We start from the raw sequence: 21193 nt of genomic DNA, 5'->3' as shown, positions 1-21193 counted from the left end.
CAAATATTAGGACACTTACCAATCAATACCGTCCTCGATATCTGCTCGTCTCTTCTTCACCAATACCAATGAGAGAAATATCAGGCCAATAAAAACTAAAAAACTAAAACTCTGCACGTCAGATAACTAGTTACAGTCACGTTAGCTACACAACTGTCTTATCTACACGGGATAGGCTACAGCCCATGCAAAGCGTCTTCATTCAACTCGCGATGTTGGTGGTCGACTATGGTCTGCTCGATATTGGCTTGCTGGCTAGCGATGTAGCAATATTTATCAACACTGTAACAGACATAAAAAAAAACTGAGAAGCGGACATAACGATAAATGAAACCGATTAAAATCGCAACTACTGCTCCTCGGACGACTATCTAAATTGATTCCCAGGTGTACATTATTCTCGTGGTCAATTTTGAACAGTTCTCCCAGCACGTAGTGCTCGTAGTCCCTCCTCCTAGCCCGTTTAACGGAGACAGAGTCGTGTACAGTGTATACGCGGGGATGGCTGTGTTCTGGAAGGAAGGAGGGAGGCAGAAGAATTGATGCATTGCTCACGTCGTTTGCTGTGTGTATTCCTAGCTGGCATAAAATATGGGAGAACTCCACATCTGCCTGGCTGGCGTCGGGATTTGACATTTTTGACATGATGATGAAAAGCATCAATAAAAAGCATCTCTCAAAGTGAATTATACTAGATCACGTGTCAAGTGTCACTAATATAATCAATAGGATTAGTCCATTAAAACTAGACCAAAAGCAAACAACTATTTTTAAAATCAAATCAAATGTTATTGGTCACGTACACATATTTTGCATATGTTTATCGTAGGTGCAGCAAAATCTTGCTTATGTTTCTAGCTTCAACAGTGCAGATTCCAAGAACACAGGATGAGATGTTACTATCCTTTGTGCAAGCACTTCCAAGAGTTAATGAACAGTGAGCGTGGTGAAATTTGGGGAGCGCATCGTCAGTTCACACTATACACCCTCCCCAAAGGCGGCCAGCGACAGGGTGATCAATCCTACGCTTGCGTCCCATTCCCAATTAGTCATAGGAGTTGCCTTGTTATTGATAGCCAACATCCCAGGTGCAGCAAAATCTTGCTTATGTTTCTAGCTTCAACAGTGCAGTAATACCTAACAATACACACAAACCCAAACAATTTAAATAATGAAATGAAGAAATACCAGATTGAACAATGTCAGAGTCCGGAATATATACACACTCGTTCGAAAGTTTGGGGTCTGCAGATCATTCCATACATGGGGCGTATCTCTGTCCAGTGTCTGTGTTCCTTCACCCATCTTAATCTATTCTATTTATTGGCCAGTCTGAGATTTGGCTTTTTCTTTGCAACTTTATTTTTAAAAAAAAGGTAGGCAAGTTGAGAACAAGTTCTCATTTACAATTGCGACCTGGCCAAGATAAAGCAAAGCAGTTCGACACATACAACGACACAGAGTTACACATGGAGTAAAACAAACACACAGTCAATAATACAGTATAAACAAGTCTATATACGATGTGAGCAAATGAGGTGAGATAAGAGAGGTAAAGGCAAAAAAAAGGCCATGGTGGCAAAGTAAATACAAAATAGCAAGTAAAACACTGGAATTGTAGATTTGCAGTGGAAGAATGTGCAAAGTAGAAATAAAAATAATGGGGTGCAAAGGAGCAAAATAAATTAATTAATTAAATACAGTAGGGAAAGAGGTAGTTGTTTGGGCTAAATTATAGGTGGGCTATGTACAGGTGCAGTAATATGTGAGCTGCTCTGACAGTTGGTGCTTAAAGCTAGTGAGGGAGATAAGTGTTTCCAGTTTCAGAGATTTTTGTAGTTCGTTCCAGTCATTGGCAGCAGAGAACTGGAAGGAGAGGCGGCCAAAGAAAGAATTGGTTTTGGGGGTGACTAGAGAGATATACCTGCTGGAGCGTGTGCTACAGGTGGGAGATGCTATGGTGACCAGCGAGCTGAGATAAGGGGGGACTTTACCTAGCAGGGTCTTGTAGATGACATGGAGCCAGTGGGTTTGGCGACGAGTATGAAGCGAGGGCCAGCCAACGAGAGCGTACAGGTCGCAATGGTGGGTAGTATATGGGGCTTTGGTGACAAAACGGATAGCACTGTGATAGACTGCATCCAATTTGTTGAGTAGGGTATTGGAAGCTATTTTGTAAATGACATCGCTGAAGTCGAGGATTGGTAGGATGGTCAGTTTTACAAGGGTATGTTTGGCAGCATGAGTGAAGGATGCTTTGTACCGAAAAAGGAAGCCAATTCTAGATTTAACTTTGGATTGGAGATGTTTGATATGGGTCTGGAAGGAGAGTTTACAGTCTAACCAGACACCTAAGTATTTGTAGTTGTCCACGTATTCTAAGTCAGAGCCGTCCAGAGTAGTGATGTTGGACAGGCGGGCAGGTGCAGGTAGCGATCGGTTGAAGAGCATGCATTTAGTTTTACTTGTATTTAAGAGCAATTGGAGGCCACGGAAGGAGAGTTGTATGGCATTGAAGCTTGCCTGGAGGGTTGTTAACACAGTGTCCAAAGAAGGGCCAGAAGTATACAGAATGGTGTCGTCTGCGTAGAGGTGAATCAGAGACTCACCAGCAGCAAGAGCGACCTCATTGATGTATACAGAGAAGAGAGTCGGTCCAAGAATTGAACCCTTTGGCACCCCCATAGAGACTGCCAGAGGTCCGGACAGCAGACCCTCTGATTTGACACACTGAACTCTATCAGAGAAGTAGTTGGTGAACCAGGCGAGGCAATCATTTGAGAATCCAAGGCTGTCGAGTCTGCCGATGAGGATGTGGTGATTGACAGAGTCGAAAGCTTTGGCCAGATCAATGAATACGGCTGCACAGTAATGTTTCTTATCGGTGGCGGTTAAGATATCCTTTAGGACCTTATGCGTGGCTGAGGTGCACCCATGACCAGCTCTGAAACCAGATTGCATAGCAGAGGAGGTATAGTGAGATTCGAAATGGTCGGTAATCTGTTTGTTGACTTGGCTTTCGAAGACCTTAGAAAGGCATGGTAGGATAGATATAAGTCTGTAGCAGTTTGGGTCAAGAGTGTCCCCTCCTTTGAAGAGGGGGATGACCGCAGCTGCTTTCCAATCCTTGGGAATCTCAGACGACACGAAAGAGAGGTTGAACAGGCTAGTAATAGGGGTGGCAACAATTTCGGCAGATCATTTTTGAAAGAAAGGGTCCAGATTGTCTAGCCCGGCTGATTTATAGGGGTCCAGATTTTGCAGCTCTTTCAGATCAGCAGCTGAATGGATTTGGGAGAAAGAGAAATGGGGGAGTTGCTGTGTGCGGTGCAGTGCTGTTGACCGGGGTAGGAGTAGCCAGGTGGAAAGCATGGCCAGCTGTAGAAAAATGCTTATTGAAATTCTCAATTATGGTGGATTTATCAGTGGTGACAGTGTTTCCTATCTTCAGTGCAGTGGGCAGCTGGGAGGAGGTGTTCTTATTCTCCATGGACTTTACAGTGTCCCAGAACTTTTTTGAGTTAGTGTTGCAGGAAGCAAATTTCTGCTTGAAAAAACTAGCCTTGGCTTTTCTAACTGCCTGTGTATAATGGTTTCTAGCTTCCCTGAACAGCTGCATATCACGGGGGCTGTTCGATGCCAATGCAGAACGCCATAGGATGTTTTTGTGTTGGTTAAGAGCAGTCGGGTCTGGGGAGAACCAAGGGCTATATCTGTTCTTCCTAGAAGGCCAGCATCCCGGGGTCACCTCTTCACTGTTGACGTTACGACTGGTGTTTTGTGGGTACTATTTAATGAAGCTGCCAGTTGAGGACTTGTGAGGCATCTGTTTCTCAAACTAGACACTCTAATGTACTTGTCCTCTTACTCAGTTGTGCACTGGGGCCTCCCACTCCTCTTTCTATTCTGGTTAGCGCCAGTTTGCTCTGTTCTGTGAAGGGAATAGTACACAGCGTTGTACGAGATCTTCAGTTTCTTGGCAATTTCTCTCATGGAATAGTCTTAATTTCTCAGAACAAGAATAAACTGATGAGTTTCAGAAGAATGTTATTTGTTTCTGTCCATTTTGAGCCTGTAATTGAACCCACAAATGCTGATGCTCCAGATACTCAACTAGTCAAAGATGGCCAGTTTTATTGCTTCTTTAATCAGAACAGTTTTCAGCTGTGCTAACATAATTGCAAAAGGTTTTCTAATGATCAATTAGCCTTTTAAAATGATAAACTTGGATTAGCTAACAGAACTTGCCTTTCTTAAGGACAACAAAGTCAAGGTATTGGAGTGGCCATCCCAATGCTCTGACCTCAATCCTATAGAAAACTTTGTGGGAAGAACTGAAAAAGCGTGTGCGAGCAAGGAGGCCTACAAACCTGACTCAGTTACACCAGCTCTGTCAGGAGGAATGGGCCCAAATTCCCCCAGCTTATTGTGCGAAGCTTGTGGAAGGCTACCCGAAACGTTTGACCCAAGTTAAACAATTTAAAGGAAGTTCTACCAAATACTAATTGAGTGTATGTAAACTTCTGACCCACTTGGAATGTGATGAAAGAAATAAAAGCTGAAATAAATCATTCTCTCTACTATTATTCTGATATTTCACATTCTTAAAATAAAGTGGTGATCCTAACTGACCTAAGACAGGGAATTTTTACTAGGATTAAATGTCAGGAATTCTGAAAAACTGAGTTTAAATGTAGTTGGCTAAGGTGTATGTAAACTTCCGACTTCAACTGTAGATATTCCATAAAAAAATATTGGCCGTTTCCAGCTACAATAGCCATTTACAAGATTAACAATGTCTACACTGTATTTCTGATCAATTTGATGTTATTTTAAAATGGCCAATTTAATACATTTTCTATCAAAAGCAAGGACATTGTCTCGTACGTGTGGAGAGACGGACCAAGGCGCAGCCTATGTTGAGTTCCACATAATATTTATTAAAGTGAAACTTAGCAAAAACAATAAATCAATGAACTAACAATGAAACGTGAATACGTGGTGCACATGCACAAAACACAATATAATAACCCACAAACACAGGTGGGAAAAATGCTACCTAAATATGATCCCCAATTAGAGACAACGATTACCAGCTGCCTCTAATTGGGATTCATACAAATCACCAACATAGAAATAATAAACTAGAACCCCACATAGAAATAATAAACTAGAATACCCCCCAGTCACACCCTGACCTACTACACAATAGAGAAACAAAGGCTCTCCATGGTCAGGGCATGACAGACATTTCTAAGTGACCCCAACATTTTGAACGGTAGTGTATATAGACAGTACCTTCGGAAAGTATTTAGACCCATTGACTTTTTCCACATTTTTTACATTACAGCCTTATTCTAAAATGTATTAAATTATATTTGTTTCCTCATCAATCTACACACAATACCCCATAATGGCAAAGTGAAAGCAGGTTTTTAGAGATTTTTGCAAAAGTATTAAAAAGAAAAAACTTAAATAGCTTATTTAAATAAGTTTTCAGACCCTTTGATATGAGACTCGAAATTGAGCTCAGGTGCATCCTGTTTCCATGGATCATCCTAGAGATGTTTCTATAACTTGATTGGAATACACCTGTGGTAAATTCAATGAATCGGACATGATTTGGAAAGGCACACACCTGTCTATAAAAGGTCCCACAGTTGACAGTGCATGTCAGAGCAAAAACAAAGCCATGACGTCGAAGGAATTGTCCGTTGAGCTCCGAGACAGGATGGTGTCCAGGCACAGATCTGGGGAAGGGTACCAAAAATGTATGCAGCATTGAAGGTCCCCAAGAACACAGTGGCCTCCATCATTCTTACATGGTAGAAGTTTGGAACCACCAAGATTCCTCATAGAACTTGTCGCTCGGCCAAACTGAGCAATCGGGGGAGAAGGCCGTTGGTCAGGGAGGTGACCAAGAACCCTGGTCAGTCTGACAGAGCTCCGGAGCTCCTCTGTGGAGATGGGAGAACCTTCCAGAAGGACAACCATCTCTGCAGCACTCCACCAATCAGGATTTTATGGTAGCGTGGTCAGACGGAAGCCACTCCTCAATAAAAGCCACGACAGCCCGCTTGGAGTTTGCCAAAAGCCGCTGAAGGAACTCTCAGACCATGAGAAACAAGATTCTCTGCTCTGATGAAACTAAGATTGAACTCTTTGGCCTGAATGCCAACCGTCAGGTCTGGAGGAAAACTTGCACCATCGTGGGGATGTTTTTCAGTGGTAGGGACTGGAAGACTAGTCAGGATCGAGAGAAAAATGAACGGAGCAAAGTACAGGGAGATCCTTGATCCTGATCACTCTGGAGCAGGTTCTCAGACTGGGGTGAAGTTTCACCTTCCAACAGGACAACAACCCTAAGCACACAGACAAGACAATGCAGGGGTGGATTCGTCATCAAGTTTCTTAATGTCCTTGAGTGACCCAGCCAGAGCCGGGACTTGAACCCGATCGAACATCTCTGGAGAAACCTGAAAATAGCTGTGCAGTGACAGAGCTTGAGAGGATCTGCAGAGAAGAATGGAAGAAACATCCTAAATACAGGTGTGCCAAGCTTGTGGCGTCGTACTCAAGAAGACTTGAGGTTGTAATTGATGCTAAAGGTGCTTCAACAAAGTACTAAGTAAAGTATTTATTTTAAACAAATTTCTAAAAACCAGTTTTTGCTTTATCATTATAGGGTATTGCATTTAGATTGCTGAGGAAGTAAAACAAATGAATCCCATTTTAAATTAAGGCTGTAATGTAACAAAATGTGGAAAAAGTCAAAGGGAATACTGAATACGTTCCAAATGCACTGTATGTGTGGGTGTGTGTATGTATGTATATATTAATATAATGGTGTGTGTAGACAGTATGGACAGTATATGAATAGAAAGGGTGTGTACAGTAGTATATTTATAGGATGATCCTTGACTAGAAGACAGTATATACATATGAAGTAGGTAAAACAGTATGTAAACATTATTAAAGTGACCCATGTTCAATGACTATGTACATAGGGCAGCAGTCTCTAAGGTGCTGTGTAGAGTACAGGGTGATAGCCAGCTAGTAACAGTGACCAAGTATGACTCCAAACACCCAGAAAAGGCTACTCTCCTTGATGTTATCCTCACAAATAATCCTGATAGGTATCAGTCTGATGTTTTCTGTAATGACCTTAGTGATCACTGTTTTACAGCCTATGTTCGTAATGCCTGCTCAGTGAAACGACCTCTCCTGATTTGTCATAGATGCTTGCTAAAAGACTTTAATGAGTAAACCTTCCTTCATTACCTGGCCTCTGTAAATTGGTATAGAATCAGCTTGATCCCCTCTGTCGAAGACGCCTGGACCTTCTTTTTTAATATTTTCAGTGGTATTGTTAACAAACACGCCCCCATAAAGAAAATAAGAACTAAAAACCGGTTCTTCCCCCTGGTTGACCGTGATCTTGCAGAGTTACCCCACCTCAAGAATTCCATTTGGCGAAAGGCTCGGCACACGCACACTCAGGCTCTCGTTCAAGTAAATGAGAAATAAGTGCACTTAGGCTAACTGGAAGGCCAAAATTAGTTACTTTAAGGAGCAGTTCTCTCTATGTGGGTCTAACCCCAACAAGTTCTGGAACATGGTTAAAGACCTGGAGAATAAACCCTCCTCCTCACAGCTGCCCATGTCCCTTAATGTTGATGATGTGGTTGTTACTGACAAGGAGCACATGGCTGAGCTCTTTAGTTACTACTTCATTAAGTCAGGATTCCTATTTGACTCAGCCATGCCCCCTTGCCCGTCCAACATTTCCTCATCTCCCACACCTTCTCATGCGACTCCCTCTTTTTCCCCTGTCCCGCTACAAAGTTTCTCCCTGCATGCAGTCACTGAGTCCGAGGTACTAAAGGAGCTCCTTAAACTTGACCCCCAAAAAACATCTGTGTCAGATGGTTTAGACCATTTCTTCTTTAAGCTTGCTGCCCCTATCATCGCCAAGCCTTTCTATTAGCTTTAAAACCTGTCTCTCCTCTCTGGGGAGGTTGCCATTGCTTGGAAGGCAGCCACGGTGTGTCCTTTATTTAAAGGGGGAGATCAAGCGGATCCTAATTGTTATAGGCCCATTTCTATTTATTCCTGTTTATCAAAAGTGTTTTCTTGATGTCTATAGTATTCTCTCGAGTATGCAATCTGGTTTCCGCTCAGAGCTTGAGGTAGTAACCTCATACAAGTACTTGGGAGTATGGCTAGATGGTACAGTGTCCTTCTCTGCACATACCCAAGCTGCAGACTAAGGTTAAATCTAGACATGGTTTCCTCTACTGTAATCGCTCCTCTTTCACCCCAGCTGCCAAACTAAACCTGATTCAGGACCATCTTACCCATGCTAGATTACGGAGACGTAATTTATAGATCGGCAGGTAAGGGTGCTCTCAAGCGGCTAGATGTTCTTTAACATTCAGCCATCAGATTTGCCACCAATGCTGCTTATAGGACACATCACTGCACTCTATACTCCTCTATAAACTGGTCATCCCTGTATACTCGTCGGAAGACCCACTGGTTGATGCTTATTTATAAAACCCACTTTGGCCTAACTCTGAGATATCTACTGCAGCCCTCATCCTCCAACATACAACACCCGTTCTGCCAGTCACATTCTGTTAAAGGTCCCCAAAGCACACACATCCCTGGGTCGCTCCTCTTTTCAGTTCACTACAGCTAGCGACTGGAACGATCTGCAACAAACACTCAAACTGGACAGATTTATCTCCATCTCTTCATTCAACGACTCAATCATGGACACTCTTACTGACAGTTGTGGCCGCTTCGCGTGATGTATTGCGGTCTCTACCGTCTTGCCCGTTGTGCTGTTGTGTTGCTGCCATGCTGTGTTGTCGTCTTAGGTCTCTCTTTATGTAGTGTTGTGGTGTCTCATGTCGCGATGTGTGTTTGGTCCTATATTTTAATTCCATTTTTTGTTTTAATCCCAGCCCAATGTCCTCGCAAGAGGCCTTTTGCCTTTTGGTAGGCCATCATTGTAAATAAGAATTTGTTCTTAACTGACTTGCCTAGTTAAATAAAGTTATTTATTTTTTTTATTTTAAAAAGTCTATGTTTCGAGGCAGGGTACAGGGTGGATGCACCTGTACTGCCTTCACCTTCTAGATGGTAGCAGGGTGAACAGGCCGTGGCTCGGGTGGCTGCGGTCCTTGAGGATCTTCTTGGCCTTCCTGTGACACCAGGTGATGTAGATGTCCTGGAGGGCAGGCAGTGTTCTTCTGGTGAGGTACTGCTCTGGCGGCACCAGCAACACCATCTGGAGAGCCCTGCGGCTGGTTGCGGACGGTGCAATTGCCGTACCAGACGGTGATACAGCCCGACAGGATGCTCTCAATGGTGAATTTTGTAGAATTTCGTGAGGGTCTTATATTTGTTGACCATCTTCTCATCTCATCTTACCTCATCGTTAAAGGGATGATGTCATTGAATTTCCCACTAGCTTCCGTAGTGAGGAATCTTCCCAGACTATAATAAGAGGATTTTGAATGAGTTACCAACGGATACAGGAAGCAGCCATCACCACCCTATCACAAGCCTGTATCCCTCATTTCCCTTATCCTGTGAGAGGCGTCAAGGAGCGCGCCCGTTCCAGACGAACACCACGGCTTTTGCATGCCAACGAGGCGCCCGTGACAGGGACACATTGTGAGACGGAGCACGGCAGGCTGGGAGTGGGCGTGCGATGTGACCACCCTGAATGGACAGCGGGGGGTTGGTCAGGAGGGAAAGATGGCAGTGTCCACAAAGGCCCATTGAGTGTGGCACACTGGGTGCTAGACTGGCACCAGTACCCCAGCCACCCTGACATACCCGGGCATGAGTGGGGTGGGTGAGGAGGAAGCCTGCTGCCTGGTACAGGCTGAATAGAATGATTCTTCCAGCTATAATAGGAGAGCATTTTGCACTTCATCATTCCATGCTAATGTTAGCTATTATGTCCCATTTTGTACACAGAAGTGTATTATCGACATCTACTCAGAGCGTTTTGCCCATATGGCCTTTATGGGAGAAGATTGCTCATACAAGGCCCAAACCTTATAAAATGGCAATAAAACAATAAAACAGACTATACCAGTGTTTTACTCCCCAAAATGTAGAGAGGTGAAAAAGACATTTGCCTCATTTATGAGGCACGACACACGTACACACACACAGAGAGGAAGGACACGTACACACTTAGCCCAAAATAGGTTTGTTCTAGATAAACACACATATCTAGTAATGTTCACATGATACTCATTCCTAGGACTACTTGACCATGAAGTACACACAGAGACGAGTATAGGATGAGTCAACAACTGGGTATGAGTCATCAGAACATTACCTTTTAAAAGTGAGATTTTCACTTTGCAGGTACTTTAAGACAGAATGTGTGACAACGCTCACTGGGTTGATTGAAGTGTACAAAGCAAGGTGCACTAGATTCCAAGTAAGTAAGTCGTTCTATACAGGTTTGTTTTGAGTAAGCACTGATCACCATTAGGTTGGAACAAATATGGTTCGCATCTGATCCAACTAAACATGCATACACATCAGCCCTCCAGAGAGTCAAAGGTCACAGAAGACCCAACTTCTGCTATGGAGCTGACAATGATTCAATATCACATATTTAGAAACCAACATTCCTCTGAATTTCACCGAGTGTAAGACCCTAAGCCATAAAATGTATTTCATATGAATTACTATTTTATTTAATTTTATTTATCAGAGGCAACTCAAATATCAGTCATTCTATGTCTGGTTTTTCTCTCTGTTTACTTACTTTGCTGTAACCTTGGTGCTCTTTTGGAATGTGTGCTCAATCGTTGCCTTCTAGAGAAGCATTTCTTGTCTCGTTTTGGGAACTTTACCGCCAACTTTTACAACGCATTCCATCAAATACATGTGTGGATATTTAGTGTTGAGTTATGTTTCGGCAGTCTGCCCCTTGTCTTGAGAGGCAGCGAAAGAGTTGACTCGTGAGCTGTTTCCACAATATATGAATCTCTACTGCCCTCTACTGTTGAAAACTGTGCCTGACAGGTCAGGTGGCACTGGAATGGTAATTCCGGTAATGTGGCATAAGTTATACAGTAGTATACTCTGCTCAGCATTTTCAAAAATAATTGGGGAAAACAAAAACAAACTCACAACAACACACTCACAACAGAAAGACGATATAGCAAAGCACATGTGAGGAGAAATAGGATTCGCAGCTATAGTATTATACAGCTCATTTATGTACGCACTATTCAAATATGAATGCATCTCTCGTTCTGCTTCCTGTAAATTGCAAAAGATGAAAGGGATGTATTTTCTAAGGGACAGTAGTCAGCCTGTCGGCCTATGTCATGTGCATACCAGCTCCTCATTGTCCTTCGCTCTGAAAGGGACAGGGTCGCAGTGTTACGTAACTTAAGCCCCCAATGGGGCAGCTTGCACACCAGTACAGTGTACAGACCTTTCAAGGGGCAGGTGCTCAAAATGTTAAAAAAAAAAATATATATATATTTTTTTTTACATAGAATAGGTCTATTTATTTCTGCAACAACACACTCCCTCAGCATCACAAATTGTAAGCAAGCTAGTCACAGTGCCTCCTAAAGACATGATTTACATCGGGGAAATAGGGTGGGCTATCAGCTCATCATGGATGTTGATGATTTATGTAAATCTGCTATTTAGCTAGCGCAATATTTTTTGGGACTGATTATGATTTATCTTCAATGCTCTTAAATAATAACTTCATAATATAATCATAATCTTCTAACCCATGATATATGTCTGGCTGGCTAATGGTTTACGTGGATATTTTAGTATATGGGGATTAGACAGGGTAGACCAGCATGCGCAACCAACCAACGGATGTGGGTAGTGGGGTGGTGAGTCACAACGACTTGCGTCCAGTGGGTTCAGAACAACAACGGACGAAAACTGTATAAACAAAAGATATACATACCAGAGGAGGTTGGTGTGATGAGCTATAGGAGGACTGACTCATTGTAATGGCTGGAATGGAATAAATAGAACAGAGTCAAATGGTGTTTCCATATGTTTGATGTGTTTGATAACATTCCATGTATTACACCTATCTGTGCAGGTGACTGCTGCACGCGCTCGGTGAACCAGGAGGAAAGCTGCAAGGCTCTCACCAGGGGCAAGAAAGGAGTGTTTACTGGGGTAGCGGTAAATGTGAAAGCTGACCAACGAATGGAAAAGATTCCCGGTGTTTGTGACGCTCGCCGTTTGGTGCGACGCAGACAGGGTGGCGTGAGTGGAGAAACATTGTCTGTTCTTTTGAGTTTTGATATTTAGCCTTTGCTCGACAAAGTGACGTTAGGATATACAAGTTATCCGGTGCGAGCGTTTGTGCCGAACACATTACGTTGTTACAGGTGTCAAGCTTATGGGCATGTGGAAGCAGTATGTGGGAGGGAGGTTCCTAGGTGTGAGAAGTGGGCAGAAGGTCATGAGACAAATTAATGTGTAGCATTGGGGAAAGTAGTGGTATGTGTTAATTGTAGGGGTGCCCATGGGGCAGGGGATCAGAAATGTCCCGTGCGAGAGAGGCAGGTTGAGGTTTCCAGGGTTAGAGTAGTACAGAAGTTGTCATATGCTGAGGCAATGAAGAAAGTAGAGGAAGATGGGACCTCCTAAACTTTTGACTAAATGTAATACACTATACATGTTGTTCTAGAGTTTGGGACAATAAGGTTCAATCTTTCAGAAATGTTTATATTCTATTCTTTTAACTTAACAACATGACTTGGGGAATTTAGAGTACTATATAGGTAGAGAACATTGAACAGAACAAGACTTTGTCAATATAATTTGGACAAAAATGCAGATAGAACCTTATAGTCCCAAACTATAGATTTGTCCAAATACTTATGGCACCTTCAAATGGGGACTATAGTAGATACATAGTGCCTTCCATTCTAAATGGTAAAACAGATATGAAAATACCCTTGTGCTGGGGACAATAAAAGGACACTCTAAAGTGTGCAGTTTTGTCACACAACACAATGCCACAGACGTCTCAAGTTTTGAGGGAGCGTGCCATTGGCATGCTGACTGCAGGAATGTCTACCAGAATTGAATGTTAATTTCTCTACCAGAAGCCACCTCCAACGTCATTTTAGAGAATTTGGCAGTACGTCCAATAGCCTCACAACTGCAGACCACGTGTAACCACGCCAGCCCAGTACCACCACATCCGGCTTATTCACCTGCGGGATCATCTGAGACCAACTACCTGAACAGCTGAAGAAACTGTGGGTTTGCACAATCGAAGAATTTCTGCACAAAACTGCCAGAAACTGTTTCAGGGAAGCTCATCTGCGTGCTCGTTGTTCTCATCAGGGTATTCACCTGACAGCAGTTTGACGTCGGTGGGCAAATGTGTGTGCAAACACGTTCAACTTAATAAAAAACATATTTTACCATCTCAAAAGATAAAGTAACAAAATGACTATTGTAATTGCCTATTAAGTGCCCAAAAAAGTAACAGGGTTGACCGTAACAAGGGCAGGTTGGAATTTGTTGTCATGAATGCCCTGAAGGCATCTCTGCAGAGTTGTCACCACGGTAGCTGGCACAGCAACAAAGTCATAAAATCAGATTTGGTAGAAGATTGGTAGTTACAGTCTTGTCTCATCGCTGCAACTCCTGTACGGACTCAGGAGAAGCGATGGTCAAAAGCAGAAATCGCTCAGTTCTCCCTCCAAGTGTCACGACTTCAGCTGAGGTCGGACGCTCTCCTTGTTCGGGCGGCGTTCGGCGGTCGACGTCACCGGCATTCTAGTCATCACCAATCCATGTTTCCTTTTTCCTTTTGTTTTGTCTTGATTACGCACACCTGATTTCTAATCCCTTATTATGTTCCTTATTTAACCTCTCGTCTACCTTTCTGTTTTGTCCGTGATTGTTTTGTGTTATCGTGTGTGGTGGAGGGTTTTCTAATTTCCTTTTGGAGATATTCCGTTTTTTGTATTAATATTTTGAGTAAAGACTTTTGTGTTTTTCCTCAAACCTGTGTCCTGCGCCTGACTCAGACAACGAACCCAGCACATTGTTACAGAATTACGGACCAGATTCATGGAGTCAGCAGGCTCCCGGTAGAGGAGCGTGTTCAGTAGCACGCGCCCATGCTACAAAGTCTAGGGACAGCCATGGATCGCGTGCTGCAGACTATGGACAGATGGGAGAGAGGAGGATTTCCAATTAATCAAGCCACACCATCTCCTCCCGCACCTCAGCCTGCACCGATGCCCACCCATCCGTCATAGGGTCCAGTGGGATTCGTCTCTCGCTCCCTTGTACGTATGACAGAACACCTGCCGGGTGCCAGGGGTTCTTACTCCAGCTGGAGCTCTACCTGGCAGCTGTTCAGCCTGCCCCTTCGGGACACGAGAGAGTGAGCGCCTTCATCTCCCACCTAACGGATAAAGCCCTGGAGTGGGCCAACTCCATCTGGGGAAGGGAGGGCCCGACCCTGGACAATTATGAGGACTTCTCTCGCCGCTTCCGGGCAGTTTTTGACCATCCACCAGAAGGGAGAGCGGCGGGGGAACGTCTGTTCCATTTAAGGCAGGGGATGAGGAGCACGTAGGAGTTTGCGCTGGACTTTCGAACTCTGGTGGCGGGCGCTGGACTGAATGAGCGGGCCCTGATCGATCACTACAGGTGTAGTTTGCGAGAGGATGTTCGTAGGGAGCTAGCCTGCAGGGACACCACTCTCAACCTGGACCAGCTGGTGGACTTATCTATCCGGCTGGATAACCTGTTGGCCTCCCCTCGGAAGTCCAGATCGGGGTCAGTTCATTCCATCTCCCAGCTCCGTTGACCCAACAGCTATGGAGTTGTGAGGGGCTGCGATGAGGGGGGCCGGAGGGGGGACCATTACATGTACTAGCTGTGGCCGCAGAGGGCACACTGCTGGTCGGTGCTGGGGAGGTCCTCCGGGAGGTCAAGGTAGCAGGCGGAACACTGGTGGTTCATCCCAGGTGAGTAGGCACACAACTCACCCAGAGCCCCCTGTTGCTCACATGTGGTTACCTATTGAATTACCTGGATTTTCCCCTCATTCCCAGCATAAGGCGCTAGTAGATTCAGGCGCAGCTGGGAACTTTATTGACAGGTCCTTGGCACTTAGATTAGTGATTCCTATTGTTCCTGTTGATGTTCCCTTCCCTGTACATGCCCTAGATAGTCGTCCTTTGGTGTCAGGTCTAATTAGGGAGGTCACAGCTCCCATTGCTATGACAACCCAGGGGGGTCGTAAGGAGAGAATTAATCTCTTTCTCATCGACTCTCCTGCGTTTCCCGTTGTATTGGGTCTTCCCTAGTTGGGCTCTCATGATCCTACTATTTCGTGGCAACAGGGAGGTGTGTAGGTGTTTCCTTAGGTGCCACTAAGGTGGAAAGTCCAAACCAGGTTTACACCATGCACATTCCTCCCGAATATGCCGATTTGGCACTCACCTTCTTTAAAAAGAAAGGGACTCAATTACCACCCCATCGACCGGGGGATTGTGCGATAAATCTCCTGGTAGGCGCTGCACTCCCCAGGAGTCACGTGTATCCTCTGTCACAGTAGGAGACGGCGGCTATGGAGACATATGTCACCGAATCTCTGGGACAGGGATACATTCGGCATTCCATTTCACCTGTCTCCTAGAGTTTCTTTTTTGTGAAGAAGAAGGAGGGAGGTTTACGCCCGTGTATTGATTATCGAGGTTTGAACCAGATTACGGTAAAATATAGTTACCCGCTGCTTCTCATCGCCAGTATGACAGAGTCATTACACGGGGCGCACTTCTTCACAAAATAGGACCTGCGGAGCGCTTACAACCTGGTGCGTACCCGGGCGGGAGATGAGTGGCAGACAGCATTTAGCACCACTTCTGGGCACTATGAGTACCCCGTCATGCCGTATGGGTTAATGAATGCTCCATCAGTCTTCCAATCCTTTGTTGATGAGATTTTCTGGGACCTGCACGGGAAGAGGGTAGTGGTGTATATAGATGACATTCTAATATACTCCGCTACGCCGAGCATGTGTCCCTGGTACGCAGGGTGCTTGGTCGACTGTTGGAGCATGACCTATACGTCAAGGCGGAGAAATGTCTATTCTTCCAACAGTCCGTCTCCTTCCTAGGGTACCGCTTTACCGCGTCGGGTGGAGATGGAGAATGACCGCATTTCAGCCATGCTTAACTGCCCGACTCCAACCACGGTAAAGGAGTTGCAGTGGGGCTCCCATTACCTCCTTGCTGAAGGGGGGACCGGCGCGACTGCAGTGGTCAGCAGGGGCGGACAGGGCTTTTGGTCACCTGAAGGCTCTGTCTACCTCGGCTCCCATGCTGGCGCATCCGGATCCCTCCTTAGCGTTCATAGTTAAGGTGGACGCTTCCGAGGCTGGAATAGGAGCTGTGCTCTCTCAGCGCTCGGGTATGCCACTAAAACTCCGCCCCTGTGCTTTCTTTTTCGAAGAAGCTCAGTCCGGCAGAGCGAAACTATGACGTGGGGGATAGGGAGTTGTTGGCTGTTGTCGGAGCCCTGAAGGCGTGGAGGCATTGGCTTGAGGGGGCTAGACACCCTTTCCGCATTTGGACTGACCACCGAAATCTGGAGTACATTCGAGCAGTGAGGAGACTGAACCCTCTTCAAGCAAGGTGGGCCATGTTTTTTTTACCCGTTTTGTTTTCACCCTTTCCTACAAACCAGGTTCCCAGAACTTTAAGGCAGACGCACTGTCCCAGCAGTATGATACAGAGGAGCGGTCCACGGATCCCACTCCCATAATTCTAGCTTCTTGCCTGGTGGCACCGGTGGTATGGGAGGTGGACGCGGACATCGAGCGGGCGTCACGTGCAGAACCTACCCCCCCACAGTGTCCAGTTGGGCATTTGAACATTCCGTTTGATGTTGGGCCCACGCCTCACCCTCCTCTTGTCATTCTGGCATCGGTCGGACAGTGCGCTGTCTTGCTGGGAAGTACTGGTGGCCCACGTTAGCTAACGATGTGAGGGTTTATGTCTCCTCATGTTCTGTATGCGCACAGTGCAAGGCACCTAGACATCTGCCCAGAGGGAAATTGCAACCCCTTTCCGTTCCACAACGACCTGGGTCACACCTATCGGTGGATTTCGTGACTGATCTTCCCCCGTCGCGGAGTAACACCACGATCCTGCTCGTTGTGGATCGGTTTTTTAAGTCCTGCCGTCTTCTTCCTTTGCCCGGTCTCCCTACGGCTCTACAGACTGCTGAGGCCCAGTTCACTCATGTATTCCAGCACTAAGGGGTGCCTGAGGATATAGTTTCTGATTGGGGTCCCCAATTTACGTCAAGAGTCTGGAGGGCGTTTATGGAACGCCTGGGGGTCTCGGTCAGTCTTACCTCAGGTTTCCACCCCGAGAGTAACAGCAGGTGGAAAGGATGTGGGTAGGTTTCTGCGGTCCTATTGCCAGGACCGGCCGTGAGAGTGGGCGGTGTTCAAAACTCCCTCCGCCACTCGTCCACCAACCTATCTTCTTTTCAGTGTGTGCTGGGTTACCAGCCGGTCCTGGCACCATGGCATCAGAGCCAGATCGAGGCTCCTGCGGTGGATGAATGGTTTCGGCACTCGGAGGAGACTTGGAATGCTGCCCATGTGCGACTACAACGGCAAAAGGCAAGTGCCAACCGCCACCGCAGTGAGGCCCCGGTGTATGTACCGGGGGATCGGGTCTGGCTCTCGACCCGAAACCTACCCCTTCACCTGCCCTGCTAGAAGTTGGGTCCGCGGTTTGTGGAGCCATTTAAAGTCCTGAGGAGACTGAACGAGGTTTGTTATAGGTTACAACTCCCCATGATTACCATATTAACCCCTCGTTCAATGTGTCTCTCCTCAGGCCTGGTGGTGGTTGGTCCGCACCAGCAGTCTGAGGTGCAGGAGGTTCCTCCACCACCTCTGGACATCAAGGGGGCCCCGGCGTACACCGTATGAGCCATCATGAACTCAAGGCGTCGGGCGAGGGGCCTTCAGTACCTGGTGGAGTGGGAGGGGTACGGCCCGGAGGAGCGATGCTGGGTACCGGCGGAGGACATCCTAGACCCATCTTTAATACAGGAGTTTCACCGTCTCCGTCCGGATCGCCCTGCGTCCCGTCCTGCGGGTCGTCCCCGAGGCCGGTGTCGGCACACTGCTGGAGCCGCGCGTCAAGTGGGGGGTACTGTCACGACTTCGGCTGAAGTCGGCTCCTCTCCTTGTTCGGGCGGCGTTCGGCGGTCGACGTCACCGGCTTTCTAGTCATCACCAATCCATGTTTCCTTTTTCCTTTTGTTTTGTCTTGATTACGCACACCTGATTTCTAATCCTTTATTATGTTCCTTATTTAATCTCTCGTCTACCTTTCTGTTTTGTCCGTGATTGTTTTGTGGTACCGTGTGTGTTGGAGGTTTTTCTCATTACGTAATGTTTCCTTGTTGGAGATATTCCGTCTTAATATTTTGAGTAAAGACTTTTGTGTTTTTCCTCAAACCTGTGTCCTGCGCCTGACTCAGACAACGAACCCATAACATTGTTACACCAGGGGAAGATTCATGACAATTAACTTGACGAATTCATCTTAAAATCATCCATAAATAGACCTGTGACAAGCTTGTTGTGTGCAACATGGAGGGGCAATTTTAAACAAGCTAAACAAAAACATGTCATTGTTAAAAACATTCTAGCCTGCCTATCCATGGGTCACAGGGTCGACGTGTTATGTTCGAACCGCTCAGTTCTCCACCACAAAATGGCCACAAAGAATAGAACCGACTCACCCGAATATACACTGTGATTTGACTACTAGATGTTAAATCTTTCTTCTGAAAAAAATATACCTTTAAAAAGGAATACTTTCACCACATTGAAACGAGAGTCCAGTTCACTTAACAGAGTTGACCTCAAAGTGAATCACTAATCACAATAAATAAATAATCATCTTCAGAAATGACATTGTCAAAGCAACAAAAATAACTAGGGCTTTACAATGATGAGGGGGTTAAGTGTGTCAGAATCTTCCTAGAAGTCACAGAGGGACATGTCAAAATGCTGAATTTGGGCACTTCAGCAAGTCTTTATTCATATAAAAATCAGATTGATTGAATTTTCGATGTGGTCTATATTAAAGGGCACTTAATGTATTATATCAGGCCTTGAAAATGTCATATTTGTGCACAATTTCTACTAAAAATATCAAAGGGACACAAAAAGCAATCATTTCGTGGAACGACCAAGGGAAGTTTTGTATTTTTTTTGGGGGGGGGGGTATGATCCTTGTTCCTCTGTAATTTTCTCACTCATCATTATTCATGATTCAGTCATGATTCTCTATAATCATAGTAGCATCCACATTAAATGTAGAAGTTTTCAGAAACTTTTTCTATTCTTATTTTACAATAAAAGTGACTCCAAAATGACAATACACTATTACTCATTCAGTTCCTGTTGGGCAAAACATAATCCAAAATACAACCAAAACAAACTGCAAATGCATCCAACAAGTTTGTAGAGCAACAAGCTTGATGTGGTCATTGTGTGCAAGGAATATGAGACCAAATACCAAACTTTTGACCATTTTTATTCACAGTGAATTTGTCCAAATACTTGTGGGAAAAAAAACGTATTCACATAGGAGGTCTAGATACATAAAGTGCTTTCATTTCTAAAAGGTTAAACAGATATGCATGTAAATACCCTCCAATGCAAGGTGACTCTGTACTGTCGCTTCATATGAAGAATATGAAATGGTGGATTATAGAGAAAAATGTTACAATTTCATCTTCAGTGTTCAAATAAATATGCAGGGAAGTGTACATAAAACACTACTCCCTATATAAAAGGACAGGTTCACAAAAGAACCATGTTCCTTGACCTTTAAAAGGAGGACTCTTCTCTCCCAGGAATGTAAGTCCTCCATTAACCATTGTGAGTTGCACCTGGTTGTGTTACCTTGAAACAGAATCAATCTTCTATCCAGAATGAGACATACAGTAACGGACCCAAAAGAACAGACAACAGCATACATATTCTCTTTGTTATCAACTTTGCCAAGCCGTGAACTGGAAGGTAAATATAACAATTGTAATGTCAGCATACAACCTCAAGCTGGCAGCAAACACAACCATACATCAAAAACATATACTTTAACCTAATCCCTAGCTTAGCTAATGTTAGACACCTAACCAATGTTAGCCACAACAAATTGGAATTCATAACAAATCGCACAAATTAGAATTCGTAATATATCGTACAAATTTGAGAATGTTACATATCATATGAAATGGATGATGGACATACAAAAATGAATACATACCATACGAAACATAACATTTCTTACTAACTGGAGGTAGAAAAATGTCGGTCTATCTGCACCCTCAGACTATTTGCACTGCCTCTATGCATATTCACATGACTTTCTCAAACACTCACACACATTTGACTATGTTACATCGACCCCTGAGTCCAGGTTGATTGATTTCCACAGCATTGTTACACTTGTTGTGAGTGTACTAATTGTAGCAAGTGTATTATGTATTGCTTTGGCACACATGCATCCTCAATCACATGTTCCTACACGAGTTGCCAGTGCCACCAGATGTGACTGGTGTACAATGCATTTGGAAAGCATTTCAGACCTCTTGACTTTTTTCACATTGTTTTACGTTACAGCCTTATTCTAAAAACAAATGTAAAACATTTGTAATGTAAAAAACAAATGTAAAAAATCCCCTCATCAATCTAAACACAATACCCGATAATGACAAAGCAAAAACATGTTTTAGAAATGTTTTGCAAATGTATTAAAAATAATAATAATAATCTAATTTACATAAGTATTCAGACCCTTTACTCAGTACTTTGTTGAAGCACTTTTGTCAGTGAATACAGCCTCGAGTCTTCTTGGGTATGACGCTACAAGCTTGGCTCACTTGTATTTGGGGAGTTTCTCCCATTGTTCTTTGCAGATCCTCTCAAGCTCTGTCAGGTTGGATGGGGAGCGTCGCTGCACAGCTATTTTCAGGTCTCTCCAGAGATGTTCGATCAGGTTCAAGTCCGGGCTCTGGCTACTAACACCACCATGCTTCACCGTAGGGATGGTGCCAGGTTTCCTCCAGACGTGACGCTTGTCATTCAGGCCAAATA

At 44.7% G+C, this 21193-nt stretch overlaps 1 protein-coding gene across 2 annotated transcripts in view; it reads right to left on the bottom strand.

Annotated features, from left to right (window-relative positions):
* The window catches only part of LOC109901071 (RING finger protein 24), a 70451-nt gene extending 59484 nt beyond the window's left edge, over window positions 1–10967 (bottom strand). The window contains exon 1 of one of the 2 annotated variants that reach the window (XM_020497085.2): window positions 10802–10967. The gene's annotated coding sequence lies outside the window, so the exon portion shown is untranslated. Of the gene's footprint in view, window positions 1–19; window positions 509–10801 lie in introns of those variants that run through there. The other variant, XM_020497084.2, reaches the window with a different exon arrangement.
* Window positions 10968–21193: the final 10226 nt, after the last annotated feature.

Source organism: Oncorhynchus kisutch, linkage group LG12 (genome assembly GCF_002021735.2).
Source record: "Oncorhynchus kisutch isolate 150728-3 linkage group LG12, Okis_V2, whole genome shotgun sequence".
In the NCBI taxonomy this organism is placed as follows: Eukaryota; Metazoa; Chordata; class Actinopteri; order Salmoniformes; family Salmonidae; genus Oncorhynchus; species Oncorhynchus kisutch.
The sequence above is the reverse complement of the archived record's forward strand: the minus strand, read 5'-3'. Positions and strand labels throughout refer to the sequence as shown.